The sequence below is a fragment of the Thermobia domestica genome, chromosome 13, assembly GCF_964235325.1.
Source record: "Thermobia domestica chromosome 13, izTheDome1.hap1.1, whole genome shotgun sequence".
In the NCBI taxonomy this organism is placed as follows: Eukaryota; Metazoa; Arthropoda; class Insecta; order Zygentoma; family Lepismatidae; genus Thermobia; species Thermobia domestica.
The window spans coordinates 214,508,467-214,528,976 of NC_137466.1; the positions used below are offsets into that span (position 1 = coordinate 214,508,467).

At 38.2% G+C, this 20,510-nt stretch overlaps 1 protein-coding gene across 1 annotated transcript in view; it reads left to right on the forward strand.

The window, feature by feature from the left end:
* The window catches only part of LOC145669008 (uncharacterized), a gene marked incomplete in the record, with an annotated part of 761,869 nt that overhangs the window by 501,222 nt on the left and 240,137 nt on the right, over positions 1-20,510 (forward strand).

Here is a 20,510-nt window from a genome sequence, read left to right on the forward strand (position 1 = left end):
TTTTCTCTTTTTTCTTTTCTTCTGTTCTTTTTCCTCCTGAATTTTGAGTCCCTTTACTTCGGTGTCCGGGGCCGTCGCCCCGCTCGCCCCCCTCGCGGCACGGCGCTGCACAACACACACTAATCACTTATCTCCAACTGTGTCTTTTTGTCATATCAATTTGATTAAAAACCGTATTCTTGATGGGAAAACGGGGTCATAACTTACGTGAAAAATTGAATATCTCACTAACCCTCAAGCTAGGAGCATGAAGCTGGGTACATAAATTCATTTTAAATATACCAACATGTATCTCAGCGTTTTTTTTAAAATGGAGGGGACAAGAGGGCATTTTATATTTATATATGTATAAAATTAGACTATGCAGGTGTGTATATTCAAGTAAAACTCTGAAACTCCTGGAGAAATTTCCCAAACTTGGTACACATATAACTTAAAACCTAGAAACAAATACTGTGGGAGTAAGACACCGATATCATCCTTTACATGGGAAATTGGTGTCATGTAAAAATAATCAACAATAGGTAATATTAGTGGCGAATGTATAGTTTTCGTGGTCGCTTAGTTTGAAAGCGATATTCTTAATGCTGTACTGTTTGGTTCAGATATCCCAAGTACTATAAGGGGATCTGAAGTGAGTGAAATAATTATATATATATATATATATATATATATATATATATATATATATATATATATATATATATATATATATATTTAGAGAGAGAGAGAGAGAGAGGAAAGGGTGGTATATTGAGCCCCCACTTTCTTTCCGAGGTGTAACTCACACAAATATGGCAATTGCAAAGTAAAACTTGGGGAAAACATACCTTGATATGTCTCTCATCATAATTCACATCATTTGTAGTGATAAATAGATTGTGAGTTAAAATAAAACATATTTTAGCAAAAGGTAACACTTTGTAAAATATGTGATTATGTGGGTAATATGAGCCCCCTAATGGAAGTTGGTACCTATGTTATCTGAAGGTTTGAAATTCAACAAGAAATGAACTATTACTCAATTTTGTTTATTGTACAATACGTGGAAGAAATTGGCTTACAATGTACGTAAGAAAAACAGATTTGAAGTAATATATCAAAAGTTGAATTCAAAATATGCTGGCAATGTGAGCTCCGATGTTTAAAAATGAATGAAAAATTAAAATAGTTAACATTATCTAGCACTTTAGTTACACAAAAACTTGAAATGTGGAAGTAATCGTTGCATTTTTGTCTTAACAAGAATTATGTACAAAAATCGCACACGTAAATATCTTTTTCACAGCTAGCGCATTCACTATGTGCCCACAAGCCACATAAAAAACATTTTACCCACAATTCATCCATCGTGTCTTCAGAAAAGAGTCCTGCACAAAATAAACACGCTGCGTCGACATCATCTGGTTTCTCAACACGAAAAGAAGGTTCGAGAACAGATTCTCCAGAATCAAACTCAGAGTCACTTTGATCACAATCAGGGCACTACGTCTACGCGACAGTTTAGGTTTCTTTTTAGAGATTTCTCTCGTTTTTTCCTCCTGTGTCCCATTCATCCCCGTCTTGTGCTTCTCTACTGTGATTCCTTTTCTCAGGAATTTCTTCTTTTCTGCTGCTACCAAAGATTTTTTGAAGGGAGAAGAAGTTATCAATGCTGATTTTGTAGGTTTTCGTCCTCTATTAGTCATTTTCTTCTTAGGCTTTGGGATCGGCCAGCTATCCTTTGGTGAGACTGCATCTTTACTGTTGCCTCCTGGTGGTGAATGTAATGCACCAGAAAGTCCAGATGGTCCTGCCTCAGCAATATCACGAGCACTTGGGATATAAACTTCAGTAGGATTAGGTATATGTCCTGTTGAGCCACTTGAAGAATGAATAGAAATAGATGTCGTGTTGCAAGGAGGTGAAGTATAGGGATTCATGTCACAATTTTTCTGGTCATCAGAATCCATAGTTGCAATAGAATAGACAGGCGGGTTATGAGGTGGAATGGTTTGCGCCTTATTTGTAGCATCTAATGGGATACGCGCATCTATGTCCTCGTTCACTGAAGGTGTAAAATCGGCATCGGTGAATATTTTGCGGTTGCAGGGATAAATTCCGGTAGCCTCGAAACCATTCACTGCATGGCACAATAAGTAAGCCTTTCCAAACATCTCTGCAATGTCGTAAGGACCCAGTGGTCTTTCACTGTGACGTAGCCACTGTCTTATTTGTTCACTGTACTGATGCTTTAAAGGGTCAAAAAATGATTTGTCCAGTGGTTGCAACTTGTGACTTGTGTGGGGAAGGATACTGATGATTGAGATGTGATTTTGATGTGCGAGCTCTGTTACATCAATGTTTTACGTATGTGTGTTATGGTCATCAAGAATTAAAAGTATGGGTTCGGAAGCTGTTGGTTTTGTTCTTTGAATAAAATGTCTCATCCACTCTGTAAATAACGGACCTTGAATCCACCCTGATGAATGACATCTTCCAATTGAACCCGGAGGTGCTCCTTTCATGAGTGTTGGAGTCATATTTTTTCTAGGAAATATGAACATTGGAGGGACAAAGTCTTCTCCATCATTCATACTAATGCTCCCCTTTCTGCTGAACTCAGTGCTCCCACTTGTCTTTTTTTTCCTCAAGACCAACCACTCGTGGTGTTTTGCTTTGCACGATGGTGATCCCTGTTTCGTCTACATTGAACACTCGTTGTGGTAGATATTGGTGATTCTCGAATTCACTCTCTGACGTTGCTGTGTGTTTTAATAGAGATAACACATTATTATGTCTATTCAAAAAATGATCAAACCACGCTCGCCCAACCAAGCCATCTTTGAAAGGGTGTTGTACCCCGTTCCTTTCACATAATTGAAATGATAATCGTCGCACATCTGTCCTGGTTAATCCATGGAATTTACTTTCCATTATCAACAGATAATTGACCAATTCTTCTTCCAGGTCTTTCCTCATTATGGATTTTCTTCCCACAGGAAGATTTAAACAATCTTCTGGTGTCACACCAAGACAAGCAAGTCTCTGGAGCGTTGGTCTCGGAACTGAAAACGTTTTTGCTGCTTTTTTTAAATCCATGGATTTACTTCTTATTGCTCGAATGGCCTCAACCATGTCCTCTTTCTTCCAAGATCTTCTGTGTGAGGTCTTTGGTGGAAAGAGATTTTTCCTAGGCATCTGTAACAAGAAAAAAGTAAGTAATGCAATGGTTGTAATATGAGCCCCTTTACGTAGGGGGCTCACATTACCAGCAGGTTTGGGGGCTCATTTTTCAACCTTAGCCATGTTGGCATTCAACACTTTATAACCTAAACATTTTACCGCCAATTTTCTATCACAATACACGACAATATTCCTTACAGATGTACCTAGGCATAGCCCTAATCATTACACTTAGGCATATAAAAATATATTGTGTGACAACGTGCAAAAACATACCTAACAAAGTTTTCAGCAGGAGGAAAACACACACGTTCATACATCTGACAGCTCCTATCAATGACTGGCGCCAGCGCGCTACAACATGTAATTCAGTGCATAGCGCAGTGATACCAACTGTTGTTGCTACATAAAAACAAATTGTTGCCGAGAAATTATAAGGGCTCGAGATACCACCTTTTCCTATATATATCAAACCAACAGTGTTTGCGGTCGCTAAGCTGCTTACTAGCAGATTCGATGACATTTAAACAGTGGCGGATCTAGAATGTAAAAACTGGGGGGAGGGGGCAACCAGAACCCAGACTATGATAGGTACAGTATATCATGAGTTTACTATAAACTTTCAAAACTATAGAAATAATACCTTAAATTATTTTTGTGACACAAAAAACTGGATGGGCCTAGGCCCAGCTAGCCCAAGATTAGATACGCCACTGCATTTAAACCCAAGTTTAATCGAGGGGTTAAACAGCTCAAGCACCTTTAGGGGCTGGGATTGGATGATAAGTTTGACATGTAAACGTAACGACGGATATTAGTGTCGAATCCATAGCACTGACATACACACACACACAAATAAAAGTTCTATGCAACGGACCTCAGAGTACGGATTCAACGTATTTTGTTACACAGAATCCAAACTTCGAAACTCTAGGACGAATGACCGTGTCAGTTTATTTATGGACGAAAAAATAAGCGATTTTGGATAGGAGAACACACGTTTTTTGCCCATAAAGGCTATAGTTTCAAAAGTATTATTTATTTATTTATTTACCTTCAACAGAGAAAACATTCTCCATTTACAGAAGGCTCTTACAATCTATTATATACATTAAAGGAACAATTACTGGGTTAGTAAGTGAAAAGAATTTAAAAAGAAAAAAATGATAGTATTAAAAAATTGAAAATAAAAAAAAACGCAAGAAATATTCTTCTCAGGTACACAAAGTTAGATAATAGATATCATTGTAAACAACAGTTATGGTTTATGTTTCTGAATATTTCACACATTATAAGTACACACATGAAAAGAGTGTATTCCAGGTGGCAGCACTAGGGGGTACAAGACGGGGCACCCCTTATTGGCACATCCGCGGGATACGGACAAAATCTCGCGGCCGAAACATCGCCGCCCAAAATCTCGCCGGCCAAAACCTCGCGGGACAAAATCTCGCCGGGCCAAAACCTCGCCGCGAATGAAACTTTTCTTTAAAATTTACCCAATGAGTTTCTTAATATGCAATTCCACATTACAAATAATAATAATAATAATAATAATAATAATAATAATAATAATAAAGATCGTGTGCGTGGGCTTTCTCGGGTTATTCCCGTTTCCTCCCACTTTCTTTATTTGATCATTTCCTTCATCCTGGTTATCTACGTCTCCTTTAACCTACAGGACTTAATCAAGGGGCGTCGTAAAAACCCATATATTATTTCATACTTTCATAAATATTATTAGATTTTTGTTAAAATTTTAAGTTTTTGGGAGTTCCAAAGTTCACGAAACTAACCCACAAGTTAGTTGTCATTACTTTCCTTATGCAGACTTTCTTTCCCTATAACCAGTTTAAAACATCCTGTCGCCCTACCTTCACATTGAAATCCTCTAAATACAGAAATAGAATTTTCATATGGTATCGCGGGACTTAATCAAATACCCGTGATACTTCTTCTGAAACAGCGTCTTTTATACCGTCATCCTTATCATCTGTTGGAACATTTACATTTTGGTCAGGCGAGATTTTGGGTATGGCGATATTTTGGGACGCGAGGTTTTGGCAAGGCGAGGTTTTGGCTCGCGAGGTTTTGGCCAGGCGAGGTTTCGGCCCGGCGAGATTTTGGGCCTCGAGGTTTTGGGAGGCGAGGTTTCGGTCCGCGAGGTTGTCACCGCGAGGTTTTGTACCCAAACCCATCCCGCATCGCTGGATTGGGCGTATTGGTGAAAATAACCTAGCCTTGTTCCCCTGGTCTCCCAGATCTCCTGATTTAAAGCCCTGTGACTTCTTCCTGTTCAAGACCTTGTTTACGTACCCCACTACCGCAATCCTTAGTCGAACTCAAAGAAGGCATCAGTACTGCAGTGCAAACAATTGACCGGACTTCTTTAGTCTGGGAGACCCGAGTTCGATTCCTGGCCGGAGCTCATGTGTTTCGGATTCCACGTTAATCAGTAGGTCCACGTCTTACATAGCCTCGCTTCTGAAAGGGACGTTGAATTCAAAACTGAACTCACCTCAATTGACAGGATTATGCTACAAAATGTATGGAATGAGCTCGAGTATTGTCTGGACGTGTGTCGTCTCGGCCAAAGGGGCACATATTGAACATTTGTAGAAGGTGTATAAACTTGGTGAATTTGTGGTTCTTTTTATATATATTTCATGTGTGTACGTGATGTACTTTTGAAAATATGTCCTTTTCAAAACGAATGAATCATTTATGATAACCCTGTACATTGAATCCATACCCTGGAACCCGCTGCCTTTCGGTTGGGGGGAAGAAAAAAGGGCCCGCGAGATTTTAACTGATTCTTGTAGTACTCGACGAGAGAAATCGATTAGTGAAGGGATTTTCAAAATTGGCGCAGGCAAACATGGAGAAAATCGCATTTTCATATACCAGTTCAAAATGGGGAAGGAAATCGCATTTTCATGTACCGGTTCAAAATGGGGAAGGAAAAACTCCGGGCCCTTTGTCAATGAAGTGCATACTCTTTTAGTGGCATGAAAATTCGTTTTTCTCGATAACTACACATGAGGATTCACTCTTAAGTAAGCCATTTTGTTCAGCTAGATGTGACTTATGGACTTATATGTTTCATCTTTGAAGCATAGCGAAACAGAAATTAGGGTTAGAGTAAATGATAATTTTCGGCTGCATCTCATTTACGGTGACGGATCTAGAGGGTATTAACGGGGGGGGGGGGGAAGCCATCCAGAACTCCAGCTATGTTAGATACATCATGAGATTACTATAAACTTTCAAAAATTTATAAATAATACCTTCAACTATCTTTGTTACTCAAAAAACTGGGGCTAGGCCTACCGGTCACGGACTACATCATCCACTGCTCATAAACCATCCTATATGCTGTCATCTTCCTAGTATCAGAATGAAGAATTTGCTGAGATCGTAATTCAGTATTGGTGTCACTTCAATACTTGAATTCATTTTCTTACCTCTGGTGTTTGAGGTCTCTGGTTCGAGGCCAAGTAAGTTTATGGTGGACAACATCATGTCCATGAGTTTTCTCGCGGTAGTCGCGTTTCCTTCCACATTGCCATTCCTCCAAATTCTTCCCTCTTGTCTTAATCATTGTCTCCCTTAGTCTAAAGGGCATAATCGTGGGACGTTAAACTAAAAACTATTAAATGATTCATTGTAGCTTTGGAAAATTCAAGATTACAGACAAAACTCCAACTGACCAAAGCAGTATATATATTTTCAGATTATATATTCGTGTTAAAGTTTCGGCTCAAATATATAATCTTAAAATATATATACTAATTTGGTCAGTTGGATTTTTATTAGTAATCTTGAAAACCTTTATTTCATTTCATTTTTTCCCCGCAAAGCTTATTTGTAAAAGTGACGATTTTGTCTTCACCGCATCTTTAATCTGTTAATTTTCCCTAGATGGAAGTATTAATGTTGTACTTGTAGCACTAACTAGCACTAACTTAACACTAACGATCGACACCGTTTTCGTTTCCTCTGAAACTTATTTCTAAAAGTGGCTATTTTGACTTGACGTCAAAGCCAGAATCACTAGTTTAATTTGTTAATGTTTCCGTATGTAGGAGCACTAATGTTCCGCTTGGAACAGTAACGGGCACGAATGTAGCACTAACGAGTTGAGTTGAATTTTGAGTTTAACGTCCCGTTCAGCAGCAAGGCTATATGAGACGTGGACCTACTGATTAACGTGGAATCCGAACGACATGAGCACCCGCTGGGAATCGAACCCGGGTCTCCCACGCCAAAGGCGCGTACGCTAACCACTTAGCCACGGAGGAGCTCAGATAGCACTAACGATTGACACCCTTATCACTTTCCGCAAAATGGGGTTCCTTGTTCGATTCTCGGAGACGTATGATGTTGAACAACATCGTGTTCGTGTGGTTTTATAATTTTCCTCCCATATTCGCATTCCACCATCTCTCCCATCATTATTCACTTACCTGAATCATCCTTAGCTTCAAAAGCATAATTGTGGGAATGTGAAACTGACAGGTTTCATTTCAATTTTTGAATTGATTTTCATATAAGATTTTTTTACCAAAAAATTAGTTTTTCTAGGTTTTCTCGAAAACTACTCATGAGGCTTTACATTCACCTGTATCATTTTGTTGAGCTCAATGAGACCTTTTGAATGATATATATTTAATCTATGGACATTATTTCCACCATCAGCTAATAATCGTGTAGATTTTTTTCCCCCGTAAAACACATTTTTCACTAGAGTTTCCATCTCATTAATACGTTGATAACGATGAAATCACGGTAATTCTCACTGAATTGCGTCTATGCCAAACGCGCAGAAAACATTAAATTATTGAAAAAATGCAGCGAGGAACATAATTTTATTCGCTTTCAATTGTGACTAATATATTAAGCATTTTATAGTTTCATATCGAATCATTTAAGTACGCAAGTTGTTACATAGCGTGGCGCGGAAATCAGAAGTGTGTTCTGAGCGTAAGCATGAGAAATCAACCTGTCTCGAAAAATCCGATTTTGTAACACTGTGGTACCGAATGGTTTATTAACTGCGTGCCGTGTGCATTTGCGTATCACCTCTTAAGGAATTTGCTTTAAAAGTTTTATATTTAATGTAATTTCACGTCTTGTTTTAGCGCCGAGTGTGTATGAGACGTGGGCCAACCACATGAGCTTTCACAAGAAATCAAATCCAGGTCTCCCGCGCCAAAGATATGTATGCAACTATAAGGACATGAAAGAGCTTGAGAATAGCGTATTCTTCATATTGAAATAATTCCCCTAGACAGTAGCGTATACAGGAATTTATTTCGGGAGGGGTCCAGACTCAATATGAGGGTATTTTATATTAATATTCCTAAAATTGCCTCTAAAATTACGCTACATTTACACAAAAGTCGAAATTTCGAGGGGGGGTCTGGACCCCCCAGGACCAAGGGCGCCAATTTCTCTGTAAATTTGGGAGAGCCCATTCAGATGCAGAAAGTATATACGGTATATGAAGATTTAAAGACAAATTGCACTCAAATTATGCCAAATATTGTATATCCATAAATACAATAGGAAGCCACATGAGCTTGGGGAAGCTCGCCCCCCCAGGATCAGCGCCCTTGCCCAGGACGTACTCCCTGCTTACGTCCCTGCCTCTAGTAGTCGACTGAAAGCAGGAAATTCATGTTATTATTTACTTCAAAATATTTTGTCTTCGGGAATTCTGTAGAGGAATTTGAAGCTTAAAATATATAAAACGAGAATCGTGCCTGCTGTGCTGTATGGTCGCTTACTCTGAGGGAACAACGCAGACTGAAAGTGTTCGAGAACAAGATCCTAAGACGAATATTCGGACCCAAGAGATACGGAAATGGTAATTGGTGGAAACTTCATAACGAGAAACTACATAATTTATATCGTTTACCAAATATTGTTAGGGTCATCAAATCTAGGAGGCTCAGGTGGTCAGGTCATGTAGCCAGGATGGAAGAAAGTACGAGGAATGTTTTCAAAATTTTAACTGGAAGTCCAGTCGGGAAACGACCATTAGGAAGACCTAGGCGCAGATGGGAGGACAATATTAAGATGAATCTCGCAGAAATAGGAATACAAGATACAAACTGTATCCAGTTGGCTAAGGACAGAAGTCAATGGAGAGCTTTGGTAAACACGACATTGAACCTTCGGGTTCTATAGAGCACAGAGCTAGTTAGTAGTCCTAACGTGGCACTGTGGCACGGTGGCTCAGTGGTAGAGCGCCCACATCTGCTTCTTGGGATCCTGGTTCTATCCCTACTCACGCGAGTTTGTGGTAGGGTTCGAGATTGTAGGCTTTCTCCTTCATTTTCATTTTATCATTTTTTAAATAATCATTCATCACTCTTCTCTCTTTTTAAGCCTAAAAACTTAATCGTGAGGCCAGTGATTAATGCTTTAACATTTAATAGGTGTACATGATCATTTTAAAATATATATCGTATACCCACCCCCTATACGCTCATTTTTTCTTAAATGTAATGTTAGTATATGCTGGTCTATAGGATACGTACAATTCTGTTACCTCATTATACACTTTCGTAGCCAAATTATTAAAGCATATGATTTGTGCATGTGTGGTCCGGGCGAATTACTACAAATCTGTGTAATAGTTTGGATCCTCATTTAATGCAGTTGTTACAATCTCATACAGCCTTGATGCTGAAACGGAACATTTCATCAATTAACCTGCGAAGAGTTGAAACCGAGACCACTCATTCGAAAAGCATTCATGCGAATTATTCTGCTACATTAATGCTCTAACATAACAAAAGTGAAGCTGGTTTGTTTGTTAGCAGAGTTCGTTCGTAAAATCATTTTATTGTTGAATCAACTGATAGTAAAAGGACGGAGTTGAGTTGGGCGAGGCTATATGAGACGTGGACCTACTGATTAACGTGGAATCCGAACCACGTGAGCTCCCGCCGGGAATCGAACCAGGGTCTCCCACGCCAAAGGCGCATTGCTAACCGCTTAGCCACAAAGGACCTCGAGTAAAAGGACGGACGTATACTTTCGAAAGATGTGTGTATCAATACCTGTGGCCACGGTGGCTCAGTGGTAGAGCGTATTGCGTGGGGTCTCTACTTCGATTTCCAAATAAGTTTGTGGTGGACAACATCGTGCTCGTGGGTTTCTCGGGATTCTCTCGTTTCCTTCCACTTTTTAATTCCACCAATTCTTCCATCATCATTCACTTGCTTTAACCATCATTTCCCTTAGCCAAATAATCGTAATCGTGGGACGTTAAACTCAAAGATTTTTCAATGCCTGTATTGATATCATCCCAACACTTCTCTTCTGAAACTAAGCAAGAACGCTACATTCTCTTGATATTTTTTTTAAAAAAATAAAAATATGTTGTTTTAAAGTTTATTACCCTTTACAGTACCGAGGCTGTATCGGATAGGAATCTACAGATTGACTTGGAATCCGAAGCGCTGGATCCCGCTGTTGTTTGGTTGGTTGGATTAGAGTTCAGCACCCTTTCCAGCTCCGAGACTACGAGACATCGAACTAAGCTTAACGTGAGTTCGGAACCACATGAGCTCCCACCGGGAATTGAACCCGAGTTTCCTGTGCCAAAGACGCGTACCCTAACCACGTAGCCACAAAGGAGCTCTTTCGTGTGGGTCGAATTCCATGTTAAGTTGAAGGTGCATGTTTCATATTCCCTCGGTGCTGAAGAGAACGCGAAACTGCAATCCAACCAAGAAATGGGATCCAAACGACACCAACAGGAAATCGAGGTAAGGACTCCCTTGCTGAACTAGAAGCGTAGCTAACGGGTAGCCTGGGGGCTCGACTCCCCTGAAACTTTCAGTTTAACGTCTCACAATTATGCTCTTTAGGCTAAGGGGGGGGGGCGATGAGGAAATCAAGTGAATGATAATAGAAGAATTGGTGGAATGAATATGTGGGAGGAAACGGGAGTGCCTCAAGAAAACCCACGAACACGATGTTCTCCATCACAAACTTATTTGGCCGGGAATCGAACCATTGAACTCATACACCAGAGGTAAGCGCTCTACCACTGAGTCACCGCGCCCCCCTGGAATTTTCAGTTCTTTGTTGGTAGTTATGTATTAATATAAGGTTAAATCAAGTTAGTCCTCAAAAAATGATTTCAGCCTCCCTGCCTTTGTGTTATGGCTACAGGCCTGCCCTGAACTATCTAATGATAGCCATATAGCCACAAAAGAGCTTAGTAGAAAAAAAAAATGTTCACTATAATTTACCTTGCAGCTGTACTTGATCATTAAACTATGTAGTATAAGGTAAGTGCGCCAGTAGCTGACATTGCTCCAAAACCTGACACTTTTATCTTAAATTGAACATAATAAGGTTATTTGTGATCATTAACAGATGTATGGACTCATACACTTTTCTTGGTAGTTTGGCAACATTTTGCTTAATCGTGGTTAATTTGCGCGCTAAATGATAGAAGCACGCCGAAGTTGACTTACGTGCTATGAGGAACTATATGCAGAAGTGAGAAGAATTCTTAAGAAATACGGTAAGCCTACACTGTAAAAAAAATGAGGTGTTAAAACAACACAAAATGACTACCACTTTAGCGTGTTACTTGTGTGTTAATTCAGCACCAAACGCATCGTCTTTCGAGCATATAAGAAATAACTAGTTACTACGTGGAAGAATTTGCATTGGTATTTATCGTTTAAAATGAGCAAAGCTTTACGAAATATATTTGGCACTTATGCAAAGTAACGAAAAATGTTCTATGTTTCCTGTAATCGGTCACAATATTATTGTAAACCTGTGAATCGTCTGACAACAGTTACACAGGAGAAAGTTCTACCATCTTATGTTCATATATGCTAAGACGCAAGAATAACAAATAAAGAAAACAGATGGAAGCATAGCTATCTTTGTAACTGTTGTCAGATGATTCACAGGTTTACAACAATATTATTGTGACCGATTACAGAAAACATAGAATGTTAGTAGTTACATGTCATAAATGCGAAATATGTTTCGCAAAGCTTTATTTATACCAAACAATAAAAAACAATGCAAATACTTACAGCCAGTAACGAGGTATTTTGATATGCTTTGAAGGCGATGTGGCTGAAGAGCAATAGGAAATGCAAACCCACGAAGAAGACTTTACCGAATGCCACGACCCCCGTGATAGAATTGTAAACCAACAAACCAGCCACAGGGAAAAACACAGGAGGGCGCGACAGTAGCGACTCCACCACCACATATACGTCAGAAAACAAAGCCAAGGAAGACAAAAGAAATGGAAGGCAGGGGCAATAGCCCGACACTTCAACAAATCAACACCCGCGAAGACAAGACTGAGACTGAGACTGAGGTGTTTAATTGGTAACGCTAAAGTGGTATCATTTTGTGTTATTTCAACACCTCGCTCTTTTGCTGTGTACTTACCCCGTTACTCTTATGTTAATTTATGATTTTTTTCCAGTTCAGTAGGATGTTGAATACGTATTGTGTGGGTGAAACAGGGTAGTATAATCGCGGAAATAAAATTTTGTTAAATTTGAAACTCTAAAGGGGGAATGTCAGATATTGGTGTCAGTTCGTGTAGGGTTTTCCAGTGGCTGACACTGCATGTCAGGCATTGGTAAACAGCATAACGGTTGTTGTTGATTTTAGTTTAGCGTCCCTTTCAGCTGCGAGGCTATATGAGACGTGGACCTACTGATTAAAGTGGAATCCGAACCACATGAGCTCCCGCCGGGAATCGAACCCGGGTCACCCACGCCAAAGGCGCGTATGCTAACCGCTTAGCCACGGAGGAGCTCCAAACAGCATAACGGCATTAATTTATGAATTTCATACATAATTTACACGAGAAAGTGACACTTGTCTTCTATTATCAATTTCACTAAATTTGGATATCTCGGTCCAAAAGCTGACATGGGCTGTCAGTTATTGGAGCAGCAAAATATTGTTTTGTATCAAGATCTGACATGAAAAATTTTCAATGGATTTGAGCAAGTCAATGATGCAAACATCGTTATTTTACAGAAAAAAAAGTTATTTTGTGAGTGTTCTAAAACAAATTTAAGACAAAATACAAATTCATAATCTGCTTTTTTTTTTAAAAAAAAATAAAAACTTTTCACTCATTAGAACTGAAATAGATAGTGACACTTCCTTCTCTTTAGTAATAAAACTCCAACTGATCAAAGCAGTATAGGATATTTTAAAATTATATATACTGCTTTGGTCAGTTGAAGTTTTATTAGTAATCCTGAATTTTCCAAAGTTACAATGAATAATTTCATTCTCTTGGAAACTGGATGAGCCGAGGTGTGTGAACTTATTGAGACAACCGAGAGTGCTGTATTTTATCCAGGCACGTTAAGATCCATTTAGAATTCTTAACGAAGACGAGAACGCATTCTTTTCGTGTCCGAAAGGAAATAAAGTGTTAGTTCGTAAGGAAGGAAAACATTTTATACACATACGCAAGCAATGATGAAAAAGAATGTATAACAACCCTGGTTACATCTAGTGTTTTGGGTATTTTGGCACCCCCGATGGATATATACACTTACAAACAAATATCACCTTCTGTAGCTAATTCAATGTCTAAGAATTGGGGTATTGGTAGATCTGAGTCAGGTTGGATGAAGCTTTACTCGAAGTTATGCTAAAGAGTGGATATTGCTGATGTTGACCGAAAGTTGATGACAAGCTATGCAATCATGCGCGCCGACTACGTGGGTGCTCCGGGGCACCGGCACCCACAAGAGTTTTAGTTTGGACCCGGGTTTGAACCCGCTTCTCTTGTGTTTAATTCAACCGTCCTACCGACTGACCTAAGGCAGCCCCAGCTTATAGTACCGGTATATTTTTACTTAATTACAGCACAGCCCGTTATGACACTGTTCATAAAAGATTTTAACCAAAAAGTAAATCAATCAAATATCGAGACATTCCTGAAAACATATGACTAACACCCTGCCATTGATATGCACTAGTGGTGAGCACAAAAACCGTTTTTCTTTCTGTTTCCAGTTTTTAGGAAAACCGAAACCGGGTTTTGAAAATTTTCAATAAACCGGTTTTTCGCCGAAACCAGTTATCGGGTTTCTCCAAAAGCGGTTCTGTTTTTCATCAAAACCGATTTCAGCTTTTCCAAAACGGTTCTATTTCTAACCAGAATAGCCTTTTCTTTTACGGCATTGTAACATGCGTCGAGAACACATATGAAAGAAGCTGAAAAACTTGTGTAAATTCTCATAAAAAGCAAGCAAACCGAAACCGATATGCTTGAAAACCAATATGTTTAAAAACAAAACTGTTTTTGTAGTAAACGGATCCGGTTTTCGGAGAACAACGAAACTCTACTCTGGTGAGAAACTGAATCGGGTTTTGGAGAAAACCGAAACTACTTTCGGTGAAAACCGAACCGATTTTTGGAGAAAACCGAAAACTGTTTCGTCGAAAAACCGAACCGGTTTTTGGAGAAAACCTAAATGTCGGTTTTTCAGATTTTGGTTTTTCTAGAAAACGGTTTCCGGTCTTTATAAAAACCGGTTTTGCCCATCCCTAATATGCACCCACATAAATTTTGGAAAGTCGGTGCCGTTGTATGGAATGCATATGAAGACATTTTGAAAAAAGAATCAATACTCCCAAATATGATTCCAATGTGGGTGCATATCTGATAGAAGAAATTGAGAAATATCGCGTTAACAAAAGGTAAGAAATGTCTTGAAATATTAAATGGATATATTTGAATAAGTACCCAAACAAAGAGCAGAATCTACCTATTATAAATACTGTTACGTCTATTTAATCAATATTTAAAAAAAATACTTGATGTTATTCTTACTAATAAATGATTTAATTGTAGATTCTTTAAAGTAAACTGTCAGCCTTTGGCGCATTACTATGCTAGGTATTGGATCATTGGTATTTTCTGTGTCAGAAACTGGTACAAGTGAGTTATGTTCCATATAAATTTCAGTAACTCATATATGTTTATCTGAAGGAGTCTCTGTTATTAAAGTCATAATTCTTCTATGTTGTTTTATTTACAAAACAAAGAATTAGATTTAGAAATGCATCCCTAAATTGTCAGCTATTGGTGCGCTTACCTTACAGGGTGCCTCAAAAGTCTCCTGACATAGGGTAACACTGTTATTGTCAGAGTTGCAACAAAATGTAAGAGGGCAAATCATGTCCAAATATGATGTTTTCAATCTAATGCGAACGAATTTTTTAAAATCAAACTAGTCGTTTGGGTTGTACATTCTTTGTGCACCCAGTATTAAATGAAAATGCGACGTTCCCATTTACCGGGGAGGTGGATAAATTTTGTAAGATTGTAGTGAATGGGGTATGTTTAGTATGGAGACTGGCCATTGACACGTTAGCGTAAAAGACAATAATTTCATTCATTTATGTTGTTGGTGCAGGTAAGTGGCAACGTTGCATTTTCATTTAACAATTTTGCATTTCATTTTACCCTATGTCGGGGGACTTTTGACACACCTTGTATACAAGGGCGCCGATTTCTATGTAAATTTGGGGGGGGGGGCATCCAGATGCAGAAGTCATATATGAGGATTTTAATATAAATTGCATTCAAATTATGCCAAATATTGTATATTCTTAAATACAATAAAGGGGCCCACATTAGCTTTGGGGGGGCCCTCGGCGCCCTCAGGATCGGCGCCCTTGCCTGTATATATGTCAGTGTTGGGTAAGTTACTCGTAAAAATGTAACGCGTTACAAGTTACTTTACTTTCTCTTAAAATGTAACGCGTTAGTAACGCGTTACTTGCCCCCAAAAAGTAACTGTTACTTTACTTCGAAAGTAACGCGTTACTAAAGCGTTACTTTTAGGTCCGAAATTTTAAAAATGTGAAAAAATTATGACTTCAATTTTTCGTACTACTATTACTACCGCTATTATTATTATTATTATTATTATTATTATTATTATTATTATTATTATTATTATTATTATTATTATTATTATTATTATTATTATTATTATTATTATTGCACGTTCTGAATCGCTTTATGTAAATGCAAGGACAATTTTTTTTACTTGATATATGCACATTTTCATATAATGTAACATTGATAAAATGCCATACTGCGTTACTCGTAGGGATGGACACGAGCGAGTTTTCCTTGACACTCGATTCAAGTAGAAACAAACATCTTTGAGCTCGACCCGAGAACTCGACTCGAAAAATTTGCTCCAATTCGACTCGAATTGGGGTTGAGTTTCGAGTCGACTCGAGCCAAATCCACTGTGTAGTTTCGAGTACATTCTTCAAGTATATTACATAGACAGTATAATTATTGTCAATGACACTACTACTGATACTACAACTTATATTATTTTTATTATTATTAATATTATTATAACAACATTGTATATAAAAAGAAAGATAGGCGGTTTGCATTTGAATACCAATAAAACTAGTTGATTGCCAACCTCGGTAGTAGTGAAGTCTAGGAGTCAAGGACATTGTTCACGAGCTTCTGAGTTTGGGTTGAGGGTCTAGATTGAGTATTCGGGCTCGAGCCAAACACTGTTAAAAGTTAGAGGGCACTGGCCAAATATCTTCAAAACTGCTCGGCCCGGGTTTAGAATTGTCAACGACTCGAGGAGCTCGGCTCACAGCTCATTCACTAACGGCCCGAACCGAGAAGTGAGCCGACCCAACAGCTCACCCACCGACTCGGCTAGACCCCTCGGCTCAGTTGAGCCGAACCGAGCAAATGGCTCATCCCCACCAAGCCAGCTCGAGCCGATGGTTCACTCCAAGTGAGCCGGCTCGAGCCATCTCAGTTGAGCCGAGCCGAGCTGAGCTTGTTATAAAAAATCTCTTGTGGTCTCGCTATCGAGACGAGACGAGATGCGAGCCGTGTCCCCTCTCGTGAGCAACACTAAAAGTATTCCATATTACTGTTTAGCTTACATTTCTCATGGTTTTCGTTTTCCAGTGTAATCAGGCCATGATTTCAAGACCACTTAAAACGAACGAGCCACTTATCAAACTCGACTGGACTCGAAACTCGACGCGAAAAACTGAATCGGCTCGGAACTCGACTCGAGGATATTACCCTTGACTTGTCTCGAAATTCGACTTGAATTCGAGTCGAGTCGAGTTTTAGCTTGACTCGTGCTCATCCGTATACGTTAGAAAAAATGGTTGTTTATTATTATTCTGTTAAACTAATTATATAATAATAACAATGTTGTTATGTAAAATTAAAAATAAAGAGTATAGAGAAACATTACACTACTCTATAATCAACAAGACTCTGGGATAAGCAAACTGATCTGAAAGAACTCGAATATTACATACCATCAGCAAACTATTTTCTAGTAATAAAGTAGGGCTGCTCACCAGAACACAGTTTATTCATATTAACACCTTACTGTAAATCGTTAATTATGCCACCCTAGTTGTTGATAAATATTTTCCGCCGGGACACTTCAGACACTTTACTTTTAAATTCTGCCCACCATCATCCTCAGCTCTTAAGAAAAAGTATTCTTTCAAATGTTCGAACGGTAAAATATTTTCGTTCTCCATCTTTATAAAAACAACACCAATCAAAGTAAAATAGAGTACCGGTATCATTGCACTCCGAGTTCACTCACTGAATGTATCGATTTGGAGCTGTCAAAATCTACGTCAAAATCTTCCAGGTGCTTGCAATCAGTACACGTGATTTCCCTAAGGCTGTCCTCATCTTCAAAAAAAAGCAAGTGGCACTACGAACTTATCTGTTTCTCTGTGTGTCTGTGACTGTCGGTCACTGACATATGTAGTTCATGCTCGATTGTTTCATTCTGAGAAATTCACTTACAGGAAAGAAACATTTGTTTCCGAAAAAAATATACATATATTGTAGTTACTCATCCGAAATGTAACGCGAAAAAAGTAACGCAAACTAGGTACGTTACTTAAAAATTTGTAACGCGTTACCGTTACAGTTACTTTTGAAAAAATGTAACGCGTTACTAGGAAACGTTACTTAAAAAGTAACGCGTTACAAGTAACGCGTTACTTGCGTTACGTTACTTCCCAACACTGATATATGTTATGTGTACGATATTAAAATGAAACACATAATAAATGCACGATAGTAATATCGCATCAGTCTGAGGCGGTAGAAGTATCATTCTGTACACAGCCTCTGCTTTACCTTCTATATACAACAGCAATCAAGAACTTACGTTTGCTTTAAGTCTTGCAGCGGGGGAAGGGGGGATCAAAAGAGGTATAACAAAGATCTAGAAGAGAAAGAGAACGAGAAGAGAGAGAGAGAGAGGAGAGAATTTGCCAACGGAATCTCTCCTTATCAACAGAGCTATTAGGATAACAGGAGAATAACAAACTTTTAACTGCTTCTGAAGGAAGGTCGTAAAGCAGAAACTGAAAACGTAAATATACCTATAGTGTGGTGCTATAGAAACGCGCGCGTCTCCGAAGGTGAGCTGTTCTCTATTTGTGCGCGATGAATGTTCGCTAGAGTCTTCATTTTTCGATTTAGAAAACTTTTTTTTTTTTTTTAAAAATATCTATTCGGCATCAGCATTTAAAAGTGAGTTTTCGCAAGTACACGAAGAAATAATAACGAAAAATCCCCGAACTGTGCAAAAAATGTCAGTGCAAGAATATACATTTTGATAAATTATCTACTGTTCCATTTTTCTTCCTCTCGGTAGGACTTGATTGATGAAGTTTGGTAAATCTACGATTATCTTTTAAGCTTGATAACATATTATTATTATTTTAAATAATGAGTCACAATGTCAACACTGTCCTTCTCCACTTAAATAACAGTGTTTATCAGAAATCTTAATTGAAACAGAGACTAGTGTTTGGTTTGATGTTGAAGTGTGGTATTCGGTGATATTGAAGTGCAGTAATTCCGTAGTGTGCCCAGCTGTTTCGATATTTCAGTGAAAAAGAATAGACACAGGGTTGTGATAACCTGTGCAGTGTTTGTCGGTTTAAAATATTGTAAAACTGTGATGCATTTGTCCCGTAAAAATATTTCTTTTGAGCGTCCACTTAAATAGTATATATGTATGGTTATTAGTATGTTACATACTGGAAAAGAGAGCGTTATTTCTGGTAATAATATCGAAAATAGCTTCTCGTAGTATCTGTAGATGGTAGTGCATTTTTTGTTAACGGTTTTGATTGAATGTTAAAACATTTTACAAGTTTTCAGCACAACTTTACTTCAGAATTATGGTAATATTATAAAGCTTCAGCCGTTCAGTTACATTGGAATATTGCTAGTACGTGTCAAGGCATTTTGAACGTCTAAATTGCAACCATTGTGGGCAATTTTGACGGACTTAGGTTCAAACGTTAGATTTTTGGTGTAGATATTATATATAATTGGATTTGAATGGATTGTCGTAAAACGAGTTTTTTAGTTTGATGGATAAGCTAGTGAATTAAAAATGCGAACGTTTTATCAGGAAAGAATAGAACATTAATTGGCTTCCATTAAAAAAAAATAAATGATTCTGTTTAATTCGTATTTTCCATCAGTTAAATCAAGTAGTAATGAATTTTTAAAAAAATATTCACGTCACAAAATCTCTAAGTACAATCACTAGAATAAGTAATTATACAAAATACCCAAGAATTTCTTAAAAAAAAGTCACATTATTAATTTTAAAAAACGTTTCCCGTATTGAGAATGTTAAGTAAGTTGTAACGAGTTTCTGTATAAAATTTAAAATATTCACCAAATTTAACGTTTTTTCATTATCATGCTATTATTTAGTTTTGATTGTAATCATCTACACATTACATGCAGAGTCGCGAGGTCTACGGAATGAAATAATTGTTACGTAATCGCAGCAGTTTGAGAAACAAAATATTTCATAGGGAAGAAACTATTTGGTTTTAGTTCACCATATTACGGGGTATTTTTTCTCTATTTTTCGTTTTTTTAAAAAAAAAAATATTGTGTGTTGCATATCAAAACATATTGATTAGTGAATATAACTATTCCCTTGCTGCACTTTTGTTCAACCTATGAATGTGTTAAGATATAAAGTAGGGGGACTGATTTTATGATGGAGTGTGAATTAAATGACATTTCAGCAAACCCTGAGGGTCATTGCACAATATAGTACATCAACAGTACCATTTCGCTTTGAGAACACGATCCCTTCCTCCCCCTGTAAACCTCGTTTTTCCTAGAAGAGCATGCATCATTCGGATTCATTGGAAGGGGAAGAGTCTCCATCCCCGGAACCTTCGTCTACGTACGCCCCTACAAGGAGAAGGTCATCTTCTTTCGTGAGAAGGTTCAG